Genomic DNA, 12,090 nt, shown 5'->3' with positions numbered 1-12,090 from the left:
TGACCAGAAGCAGGAGGACCCTGGATGTGCTAAATAAATAAATAACAAGGAGTCTTTTGGCTGAAAGAAATTTTTCTTGTTAGTTGCTGTCAAGTCGGCTCTAACTCATGGAGACTCCATATACGACAGAAAGAAACATTGCCCAGTCCTGCACCATCTTCATGATCATTGCCATGTTTGAGTCCATCGTTGAGGCCATTGTATCAATCTACCTCATCGCAGGGTTCCCCAGACTTCAATGGCTCCCGCTTACACTTTACCAAACATGATGTCCTTCTCCAGCAATCTGGCCCTCCTGATGGTACCTCCAAAGTAACTGAGTCAAAATCTTGGACAATATTCTGTGATCCAAAGGGTTTTTGGTTTTGTTTTTAATTTTTATTGTGCTTTAAGTGAAAGTTTACAAATCAAGTGAGTCTCTCATACAAAAATTTATATGGACCTTGCTCTATTCTCCTAGTTGCTCTCCCCTAATGAGACAGCACACTCCTTTCCTCCACTCTCTATCTCCATGGCCATTCGGCCAGCTTCTGACCCCCTCTGCCCTCTCATCTCCTCTCCAGACTGGAGCTGCCCACATAGTCTCATGCGTCTATTTGATTCAAGAACCTCACTCTTTACCAGTATCATTTTCTATCCCATAGTCCAGTCCAATCCCTGTCTGAAGAGTTGGCTTTGGAAATGGTTCATGTCTTGGGCCAACAGAAGGTCTGGGGACCATGGACTCTGGAGTCCTTATAGTCTCAGTCAGACCGTTAAGTCTGATCTTTTTATGAGGGTTCAGGGTCTGCATCTCACAGCTCTCCTGCTCCCTCAGAGGTTCTCTGTTGTGTTCCCTGTCAGGGCAGTCATTGGTTGTAGCTGGGCACCATCTAATTCTTCTGGTCTCAGGCTGATGTAGTCTCTGGTTTATGCGGCCCTTGATCCATAGGGTTTTTATTGGCTAATTTTTGGAAGTAGACTGCCAGGCCTTTCATCCTAGTCTTTCTTAGTCTAGAAGTCCACCATGAGTGACCCTGCAGGTATTTGAAATACTGGTGGCATAGCTTCCAGCATCATAACAACATCCAAGCCACCACAGTACAACAAACTGACAGACATGAGGTTGGAAAGAAGCTTAGACACGGGAAACATAGGAAACAAGGCCAGAAAGGAGAGTAGGAACTATGCTGAGGATGGCTTGAAGTAACACATTTACTTCATTCCTTAGACTAAAAAGTCACAAAAAGATTTTCATTTTTAGTGGAAGTTATTGTTTTTGTCTTCCCAGTACACTATCCCTTCTGCTTCTTCCAGTAACAGATTCTACCCCTCTGACAAAACATACGGGAAAAGGAACCAAGGTACACAAATTAGAGCAAGACCCAGCAAGCCATGACACACAGAGTAAATACAACTGGCCACCTGTTTTTGTAAATGGAGTTCTGTTGGAACACAGCCATGTCCATTTCTGTACATATTGTCTGTGGCTGCTTTCACACTATGGTGGCAGAGTTGCATAGTTACAACAGAGATCATACGACCCATAAATCCTAGAATATTTGTGATCTGGCCCTTTACCGAAAAGTTTTACCAATCCCTGAATAGGAGTCTTTTTCTTGGATTTTACTCTACTGGTGCTAGTGGGAAAATTCTATTTCCTCTTAGGTCATCAGTTTTAAAGGTTTGACCTCAGAACTTCTGGTAACCATGTCCCCTGTTGTCTGGAGAATCCTGATGGAATGATTCTTCACACAGCAGCTGTCATTGACTTCCTTAGGGCCCTTTCAGAGTTATTCAGGTTTGTTCAAGGACACCACCCAGGTATTCATTCAATTCATTCCTTTGTTCATAAGCTAGTAGAGTTTCTACCACTTCTGAGGGAAGAGTCTGAATTAGTGCATCTTAAAAAATAATAATTACATACAATAAAATAAAAATTCCCTTACACTTCTTCCCACTTACCAGTTTAATGTATATTCTTCCATACCTTTTTCTACGTATATACAAATACATGTTAAATTGTTTTATTGAACAAACTAGCTTCAGTAAGATGCAAGCAAAGAACAACTTGATCCTTTTTCATGACTCTCCTCTGACCTACCCCCCCCCGCCCCCATCTAGGAACCACTGTTTCCACCACATAGCTTTTCTGCTCACGTTTAGCTAATTAAAAAATCTGTTTCCTTTTACAAATCCCTATTTGGAGCTTATGTCAGTAATACAGGATGGATAATAAGGACTCACACTAGAGTTGAATAGACATGGGAAGGAAAAGATGGGTTCAAGATAGACCAAGAAATTTAATTTGTTACCAGAGTGAATGAGGACTTGAAGAAAAAGGGGTCAAACATGACTACAGTCTTTTAGCCTGTGCTACTGTAATAAAAGGTAACCAAAGGTGAGGTAGGCAGAATAATGGTCCCCAAAATGTCCATGTCCTAACTCCTTGAACCTGTGAATAGGTTATGTTATATGGCAAGGGAGAATTAAGACTGAAGATGGAATTAATGTTGCTAATCAGATCATCCTGAGATGGGAAGATTATCCTGGATGATCCAAATGGGCTCAATTTAATCACAGGGGTCCTTATAAGTAAAAGAGGGAGGCAGGTACATCAGACTCAGAGTAATGCAGTGTAAGAAAGGCTCAATCAGCCATTACTGGCTTTGAAGATGGAAGGGGGCTAAGAGCTAAAGAAGGTGGCCTCTAGAAGTGTCAAAGGCAAGGAAATGGGTTTTCCCCTTAGAGCCTCCAGAGGAACCTAGCTCTGCCAATACCTTGATTTTAGTCTAGTGGGACTCATTTTGGACTTCTGACTTCCAGAATTATAAGAAAATTGTGTTGTTTTAAGCCACCAAGTTTGTGGTATAGCAGCAACAGAAAACTAATCCAAGACGTTAACAAAAACAATCAGGAGAAAGAGAAGGTTCTGAGGGAAAGCTCATGACTTTGCTCATATTGAGCTGAGGAGCTGGTGGTTACCTGTCAAAGGGTCAGCAGATCATTGGAAATGTGGGTTTGGATCTCAGAAGAGAGGATGGGATTTGGAATCTCGGAATCATTTCATAGTGGGCAAGCTTGACATCTAGGGCATGGGTAAGATGGCTTCAGGGAGAAAGTCTAGAGAAGTACAGTGCAACAGAAATATAACTTGAGCCATGAATGCAAACCACACATGTAATTTAAAAATTTTGGTAGCCATATTAAAAATGTTAAAAAGAAACAAGCGATTTGAAATTTTAATAATACATTTTATTGTACTCAACATACCCACATTATAATTATTTCAACATGTAATCAAAATAAAAATTATTAATAAACTAGTCTATACTTTTTTTTAATACTAATTCTTTGAAATCCAGTGTGCATTTTATACTTACAGCACAACTCAGTTGAGACTATTTACATTTCAAGTGCTCATTAGCCTTCATGTATTTTGTGGCTACCGTATTAGACAGTGCAGTTTAGAGAAAGAGCAGAACAAACAGTAAAGCCTTGGGGGACACCTGCGTTTAGGAAACAGGAGGACGGAAAGGAGCCAATGAAAGAACACACTGAGGTAGGAGAAGAACCAGGATAGTGCAATGACTTAAAATCCAAAGGAATTTTACACAGAGAAATGTAGGGGAGGGGGCATCAAATGCTGTCTTTCTTCAATGCTTTGGCTGATTCAATTCCTTTCCCCCTGCCTGCAGTGAAGCTCTATATTGCAAAGTCACTTTCATTTGCTGTGTCTTTAGCAGTCTCATATATCCATCTAAGCACAAGTTTAGAGGCTCAAACATAGACAATTAGAGATCAATGGGGTGACTAGGGGAAAACAGAAAGGAGCACTAAAGTGGTATGAGGCTGTTGGAGGATGCAATGATTTGGAACAGGTGCCTGGTGGGAGTAAGATGGAGATCAAGTTACCATGACAACTGATTATTTCATTGGTCCAATGGCCAGTTACCATGGTGACAAAATCTTTGTGTCGGTGTGACATGGATCCCAAGGGAGAGGATGCTTGTACAAAGGACCCTTTTCTCATTAGTAAAGCTTTTATATTGCAATGATTTCTGCATTGCTTGTGAAGCTTCCCCTAGGAACTTCAGTCAACATTGACATCCTCCTTCCTTCCTGCTCATTTACAGCAGTCGCCACTTGCAAAACACACACATTTTCATTGTTCACATTCTATTGAGTGTTTTCTTACGTGACATTTTAAAATTGTTTCAGTAATTTATCTTTCCCTCCTAAATAGGTGTACTCCAGTTGAAGGCAGGATTTATTCCTATGCTTCAGTTGTGCTTTCAAAGGACTGAGGGCGAATGGAAAAAAGCAGATCCTTGGGAGTCAGACAGATTTGGGTTTATGTCCCACCTCTGTTTCTTCCGTTTTCCAATTAGGTGGTCTTGGGAAAGTCATTCTATCGTGTTGAGATTTAAGTTTATTCTTCTATAAAATGGGGACAATAAAACTCCCACTGTGGGGTTGTTTTGATGATTAGACACACCCCAAATAAAATAGCTGGCCTTTAGTAGAAAGTCAATTATTATTATTAGGTGCTGTGGAGTCGGTTCCGACTCATAGTGACCTAATGTATCACAGAATGAAACACTGCCTGGTCCTGCACCATCCTCACAATCGTTGTTATGATTGAGCCCATTGTTGTAGCCACTGTGTCAATCCATCTTGTTGAGGGTCTTCTACTCCCTCGCTGATCCTCTACCAAGCATCGTGTCTTTCTCCAGTGACTGAGCCCTCCTGATAACATGGCCAAAATATGAAAGACATAGTAGGAACTCCATGGCTGTTGATTGTGGATCCAAGTAAAATGAAATCCTTGAGAACTTCAATCTTTTCTCCATTTACCACGATGTTGCTGATTGGCCCAGTTGTGAGGATTTTTGTATTCTTTATGTTGAGGTGTAATCCATACTGAAGGCTGTGGTCTTTGATCTTCATTAGTAAGTGCTTCAAGTCCTCTTCACTTTCAGCAAGCAAGATTGAAGTTGTCAAGGGTTTCATTTTACTTGGATCCACAATCAACAGCCATGGAAGCAGCAGTTGGGAAATCAAAAGACGCATTGCATTGGGTGAATCTGCTGCAAAGGACCTCTTCAAAGTGTTGAAGAGCAAAGATGTCACCCTGAAGACTAAGGTGCGCCTGACCCAAGCCATGGTATTTTCAATCACATCGTATGCATGTGAAAGCTGGACAATGAATGAGGAAGACCAAAGAAGAGTTGACACCTTTGAATTGTGGTGTTGGTGAAGAATATTGAATATACCATGGACTGCCAAAAGAACGAAGAAATCTGTCCTCGAAGAAGTGTGGCCAGAAGGCTCCTTACAGGCAAGGATGGCGAGACTGCGTCTTACATACCTTGGACATGTTGTCAGGAGGGATCAGTCCCTAGAGAAGGACATCATGCTTGGCAGAGTACAGGGTCAGCGGAAAAGAGGAAGACCCTCAACGAGGTGGATTGACACAGTGGTTGCAACAACGAGCTCAAGCATAACAACGATTGTGAGGATGGCGCAGGACCGGGCAGTGTTTTGTTCTGTTGTGCATAGGGTCGCTATGAGTCGGAACTGACTCAACGGCACCTAACAACAACAACAGCAATAGTAGGAACTCAATAAATGGTCCTAATTATTACAACATGGTCTCCAGATCAGTGCTGGGCCCATGATTAACCAAAAACGAAACTTGTTGCTGCTTGAGTCAATTTTGACTCCTAACAACTGTATACGACAGGGTAGAACTGCCCTCTAGGGCTTTCAAGGCTGTAAATCTTTATGAAGGCAAACTGCCACATCTTTCTCCCACAGAGTGGCTGGTGGGTCTGAATTGCCAGGGTTTCAGTTAGCAGCTGAGTGCTTAACCACTGCGCCGCCAGGGCTCCTACCCCATGATTCGTGATATTTGATGAATAATAAGATGATGCCAGATGACAGGTGATAAACTTAGGATGAGATTTAATCTTCAGGTTCCTTAGTTATCAGTTGCCCTATGGCGGCCCAATCCATAACTCACAATCCAGGCTGTGCTGATTGTAACTTCTTGGGAGAAAAAAAAATTGAGTAAGAAAAATGGAAGGAGAGATAACCAAATATTTTGTGCCTACTTGATGGAAGAAGAACACACTACCAATGAATTAGTTGTACCAAAAAACAAAGAAAATCACATAGGAATCTGTAAATTCAACCACCAATTTATAGGACATTCAGATATACACGTTAAACACCACCACAGGGAAGCAATCAGCAAAATCCATACTGCGGGAAATACTATAGGAAAAATGGTGTGGTTTCTTCAAAAAGCACATTGCAAGAAAAAAAGAGTGGAGAAGGTACTTACAAATTTAAAAAGATTTAAGGGATATATCATTCAGTTTCAGTGTGTGGACCTTATTTGAGCCTTGATTCAAACTGTAAAAAAAAAAAAAATTCATAGGGTAATCAGAAATTTAAACACTGACAGAATGGATGAAAGCTATATCTTAATATCAATGACTTCTGAAATTTTCATTAGTTTTTAGATAAGATAATGGTATTGTAATTATTTTTTATTAAAATAAGAATTATATTTAAAAATATTTATGAATGGAGTACGATGCCTAGAATTTGCTTCAAAATAACACAGAGGAGGCAATGTGAGGATGGGGGTGGCAATATAGGTGAAACAAGATAGGCCACTACTCGATAATTCTTAGAACTGGGGGATGGGTATGTGGGGTCCATTATATTATTTGTGTGTACGCATACCTGCTTCAAGCTTTCACAATAAAAAGATTGAAAAAGATTAAGAAATCATACTTTGAAAACATAATATTAAGTGCACCCATCCCAGACTGTGTATACAGTAAAGGTGCATAAACGTAAGGAAATAGACTATTCCTTGGTAGAGTGGAGAACAAATGCACTGTGATGGTTTAAAAGAATAATGTATATTTCCCCTAGTTAGTCCTCAATAGTGAGGCTCCTTTATCGGACATATAAACAATAATTATATATTTTAAATTACAGTTAGTGTCACCCATGACGCCTTAAGTTTATTGTTGTTGTTAGCCCTGACTCGTGGTGACACCATGCACAACAAAACAAAACTGCTGTTCCGTCCCGTGCCATCCCCATAATCCTTTGGAGATGAAATTGTTTCAATGGGCAAGCATCTGCTGATAGATGGTGCTGGCTGTGTGTGAGGTGCATTGGTTGAGAATAGAACCCAAACCTAAACCAAGCCCACTACTGTCATCGAGTTGATTCTGACTCATAGTAACTCTCTAGGACAGAGTAGAACTGCCCAATAGGGTTTCCGAGGCTGTAAATCTTTACGAAAGCAGACTGCCACATCTTTGTCCTGCAGAGTGACTGGTGGGTTCGAACCACTGACCTTTTGGTTAACAGCAGAGTGCTTTAACCACTGTGCCACGAGGGCTCCTGGAAAATTGAACCCAGGTCTCTTATAGAGAAGGTGAGAATTCTATCACTGAGCCCCAATGCCCTACCTTAGGTTGTCATTAGTTGCAGTCTAGTTGATTCTGACTCATGGTGACCCCATGTGTTATAGGGTAGAACTGTTTCATAGGGTTTTCTTGGCTGTAGCCTTTATGGAAGCTTTTTCTTCCATGGTGCTTCTGGGTGGATTTGAACCACCAACCTTTAGTTTAGCTGTTGAGTTCAAACTGCGCCACCCAGGAAACTTCTTCTTAAGTTGCTGTTGTTGTTGCTAGGTGCCATCGAGTCGGTTCCAACTCACAGTGACCCTAGGTACCACAGAACGAAACAGTGCCAGTCCTGTGTCATCCTCATAATCATTGTTATGCATGAGCCCATTGTTGCAGCCGCTGTGTCAATCCATCTTGTTGAGGGTCTTCCTCTTTTCTGCTGACCCTCTACTTTACCAAGCAAGATGTCATTCTCCAGGGAATGATCCCTCCTGATAACATGTCCGAAGTATGTGAGATGTATTCTAGTTATCCTTGCTTCTAAGGAGCATTCTGGTTGTACTTCTTCCAAGACAGATTTGTTTATTCTATTGGCAGCCCATGGTATATTCAATATTCTTTACCAACACCACAATACAGAGGCATCAATTCTTCTTAGATCTTAGTTATTCATTGTCCAGCTTTCCCACGCATATGATGTGATTGAAAATACCATGGCTTGGGTCAGGCGCACCTTAGTATTTAAGGTGACATCTTTGCTTTTCAACACTTTAAAGAGGTCCTTTGCCGAATGCAATGCATGTTTTGATTTCTTGAGTGCTGCTTACATTGTATGGGCGTTGATTGTGGATCCAAGTAAGATGAAATCCTTGACAACTTCAATCTTCTCTCTGTTTATCATGATGTTGCTTACTGGTCCAGCTGTGAGGATTTTTGTTTTCTTTATGTTGAGGTGTAATCCATACTAAAGGCTATGGTCTTTGATCTTCATCAGTAAGTGCTTTAAGTCCTCTTCACTTTCAGCACGCAAAGTTGTGACATCTGCGTATCACAGGTTGTTAATGTGTCTTCCTCCAATCCTGATGCCCTGTTCTTCTTCATACACTCCAGCTTCTCAGAGTATTTACTCAGCATACAGATTGAATAGGTATGGTGAAAAGAAACAACCCTGACACACACCTTTCCTGACTTTAAAACATGCAGTATACCCTTGTTCCATCTGAACAACTGCCTCTTGATCTATGTACAGGATCCTCATAAGCACAACTAAGTGTTCTGGAATTCCCATTCTTTTCAATGTTATCCATAATTTGTTATGATCCAAACAGTCGAATGTCTTTGCATAGTCAATAAAATACAGGTAAACATCTTTCTGGTATTCTCTGCTTTCAGCCAGGATCCATCTGACATCAGCAATGATACTCTAGTTCCACAACCTCTTCTGAATCTGGCCTGAATTTCTTACAGTTCCCTGTTGATATATTGCTACAGCCACTTTTGAATGATCTTCAGCAAAATTTTTCTTGCATGCAATATTAGTGATATTGTTTGATAATTTCTGTATTTGGTTGGCTCACCTTTCTTAGGAATAGGCATAAATATGGATCTCTTCCAGTAAGTTGGCCAGGAGGCTGTCTTCCAAATTTCTTGACCTAGACCAGTGAGCACTTCCAGGGCTGCATCTGTTTGTTGAAACATCTCAATTGATGTTCCATCAATTCCTGGAGCCTTATTTTTCACCAATGCCTTCAAGTGCAGCTTGGACTTCCTCCTTCAGTACCATCGGTTCCTGATCATATGCTACCATCTTGGGTTAGCATCTTAGGTTAGATTCTTTGAAGAACAGACTCTGAGAGCAGTGAGCAAGACAGTTTTTTTTGGGGGGGGGGGTACTTTTGTGACCAGCTCTAGTGGCGGGAGTGAAGTAAATAGGAGTGGGCAGAGGAAGGCGTTTAAGTGTAATGCAGTTGCCACAGAGATCTCAGCTAACCCCTTGCATTATTCTCTAGGAATCTCAGATATACCCTGCCTTGAGGAATGGGGAACAGATCTTTATACTTGGAATCACCTCCCCTTCTACCTCCCTCCAGCAAACCTGAACTCCTTCTTCAAGGCTGAATCAAATGTTTCTGTACCTATGAACTTTTCTTTAAAACACCTGTCTCCAATCAGATCAAATTCCTTCCTCTACTAACCCTCCTATTTGGACCATACTGGTGAATAGGAGGAAACTCTGGCAGCGTAGTGATTAAGTGCTACTGCTGCTAACCAAAGGGTCGGCAGTTTGAATCCGCCAGGCGTTCCTTGGAAACCCTATGGGGCAGTTCTACTCCATCCTATAGGGCCGCTATGTGTTGGAATCGACTCGATGGCACTGGGTTTGGTTTGGTTTGGTGAATAGGAAGACAGCTTGTAACACTTCTTACGTGCCAAGCAGGAGTACTAATGGTGCAACAGTTAAGAGCTTGTCTATTAAGCAAAAGGTTGGCGGTTCAAACCCACCTAGTGGCTCCGAGGGAGCTAGAACTAACAATCTGCTCTTGTAAAGATTACAGCCTAGAAGACCCTATAGGGCAGTTCTACTCTGTCACATGGGGTCACTATGAGTTGAAATCGACTTGACAGCATTCAACAACTTGTGCCAAGCACTGTTAAGCACTCTACTTGCATCCTTTAACTCAACATACCTATGCGGTAAAACCCATTCTGTAGGGTCGCTATGAGTTAGAATCTGATTCAGACCCATAGAGACCCTGTAGGATGAAGTAGAACCGCCCTATGGGGTTTTCCTAGGGTGTAATCTTTACTAAAGCAGACTGCCACATCTTTCTCCTGAAGAGTGGCTGGAGGGTTCGAACCACCTACCTTTTGGTTAGCAGCTGAGCACTTTAACCACTGTGCCATTAGGGCTCCTTACCTATGCAGTGGCTACTATTATTATCTCCATTTACAGATAAGAAAAGGAGGCTCAGAAAGATATTTTACTCAAACAGCTAGTGAGTGGTCTGGCCGGGATTTAACCCTAGGCAAAGGGTGGCGCAGTGGTGGCACAGTGGTTAAATGCCTGACTGCTGAAAGGTCAGCAGTTCAAACCCACCAGCCGCTCTGCAGGAGAAAGATGTAGTAGTCTGCCTCTGTAAAGATTACAGCCTTGGGTTCTACTCTGTCTATAGGTTTGCTATGAATTGGAATCAACTAAAGGGTAATAGGTTTGTTTTTTTGGTTTGGAAGGGAGCCCAAAATCTGAATCACTATCATGCTACCCTGCCTTCTAGCTGTTGCTTTTATCTTTGTACTTCCAGCCCTTAGCACAGTATCTGGTATGTTGTTGTTGGGTGCTGTCGAGTAGGTTCCCGCTCATAGTGACCTTATGAACAACGGGAGGAACACTGCCCAGTCCTGTGCCATTCTCACAATAGTAGGTATGTTTGAGCACATTGTTTCAGCCACTGTGTCAATCCACATTGCTGAAAATCCTTCCCTTTTTTGCTGGCTCTCTACCCTACCAAGCATGACGTCCTTCTCCAAGGATTGGTCCCCTCTGATAACATGTCCAAAGTAAGCAAGACAAAGTCTTGCCATCCTCAACTCCAAAGAGCCTTCTGGATATACTTCTTCCTCCTGGTGGTCCATGGCATAGTCAACATTATTCACTAACACCATAATTGAAATGTGTCAGTTCTTCAGTCTTCCTTTATTATTGCCCAGCTTTCAAAGCATATGAGGCAGTTGAAAATACCATGGCTTGGGTTAGGCACACCTTAGTCTTCAAAGTGACATCTTTGCTTTTTAAGATTTTAAAGAGATCTTTCTTTGGGGGAGGGAGGCATAGAAAGCAAGTTTATTTGGTGAATGCTGCTCGCAAATTATCCAAGACAGACAGGATGGGACAGGTGCTGTGACAGCCCAAGGAGGCCTTCAGGGCTAGATATAGTCTTACACAGGGAAAAGCATGGGGCTTTGGAAACACAGGAAGGGCTGCCCTCAGTCATTCAGCAGCATACGGATGAGCTCTTCACAATTGATACAACCAATTGCTGTCCTTGTGCCCTGCCACTAGCATCTCTATTCTTCCTTCATCTTTTTCTCACCCAGTCTGACAGGGACATGCCAAATTTCAGCACTCATGATGGTGCCATTCCCTTCCTTGTCAAACACCCAAGGCCTTCGACATAGTTCTCATAGGTGCCCTGGTCCTTGTTCTTGGCCACAGTCTGTAGCATAGACTGAAAGTGCTCAAAATCCAGCACCTTCGCATTCATCTCATCACTCTTGGGGTTCCCCAGGATCTTGAGCACCTAGGCGTTGGTGGGGCTCTGCCCAGGGCCCTCATCACGTCCCTACACTGGCTGTACAGGATCTTGCCATCACCCGTTGGGCAAACAGCTGGAAGGGCTCCTTTAACTCTGTAGCCTGGTCATCAGTGGAGTCACACATCTTGACTGCTTAGGTTTCAGAACCTTTTCCTGCAGTAATGGGCAGATTTTCAAGAGCTCTTTTGCAGCAGATTTTTCCTATGTAACATGCTTGATTTCTTGATTGCTGCTTCCGTGGGGATTGATTGTTGATCAAGTAGAATGAAATCCTTGACAACTTCACGCCTCAAATTGCAGTACAGAAGAATTCTATGGGCAAATATTCTAACGATGCAGGAAGCATCAAAATAAGATGG

General features: G+C 42.1%; 1 pseudogene; it reads right to left on the bottom strand.

Moving 5' to 3' along the window:
• Window positions 1–11,402: 11,402 nt before the first annotated feature.
• On the bottom strand, window positions 11,403–11,855 carry LOC126071306 (myosin light polypeptide 6-like; annotated as a pseudogene).
• Between the last annotated feature and the right edge of the window lie 235 nt (window positions 11,856–12,090).

This window comes from Elephas maximus, chromosome 3 (genome assembly GCF_024166365.1).
Source record: "Elephas maximus indicus isolate mEleMax1 chromosome 3, mEleMax1 primary haplotype, whole genome shotgun sequence".
Taxonomy (NCBI): Eukaryota; Metazoa; Chordata; class Mammalia; order Proboscidea; family Elephantidae; genus Elephas; species Elephas maximus.
Note: the sequence above shows the minus strand (reverse complement) of the source record. Positions and strands in the feature narration are given on the sequence as shown.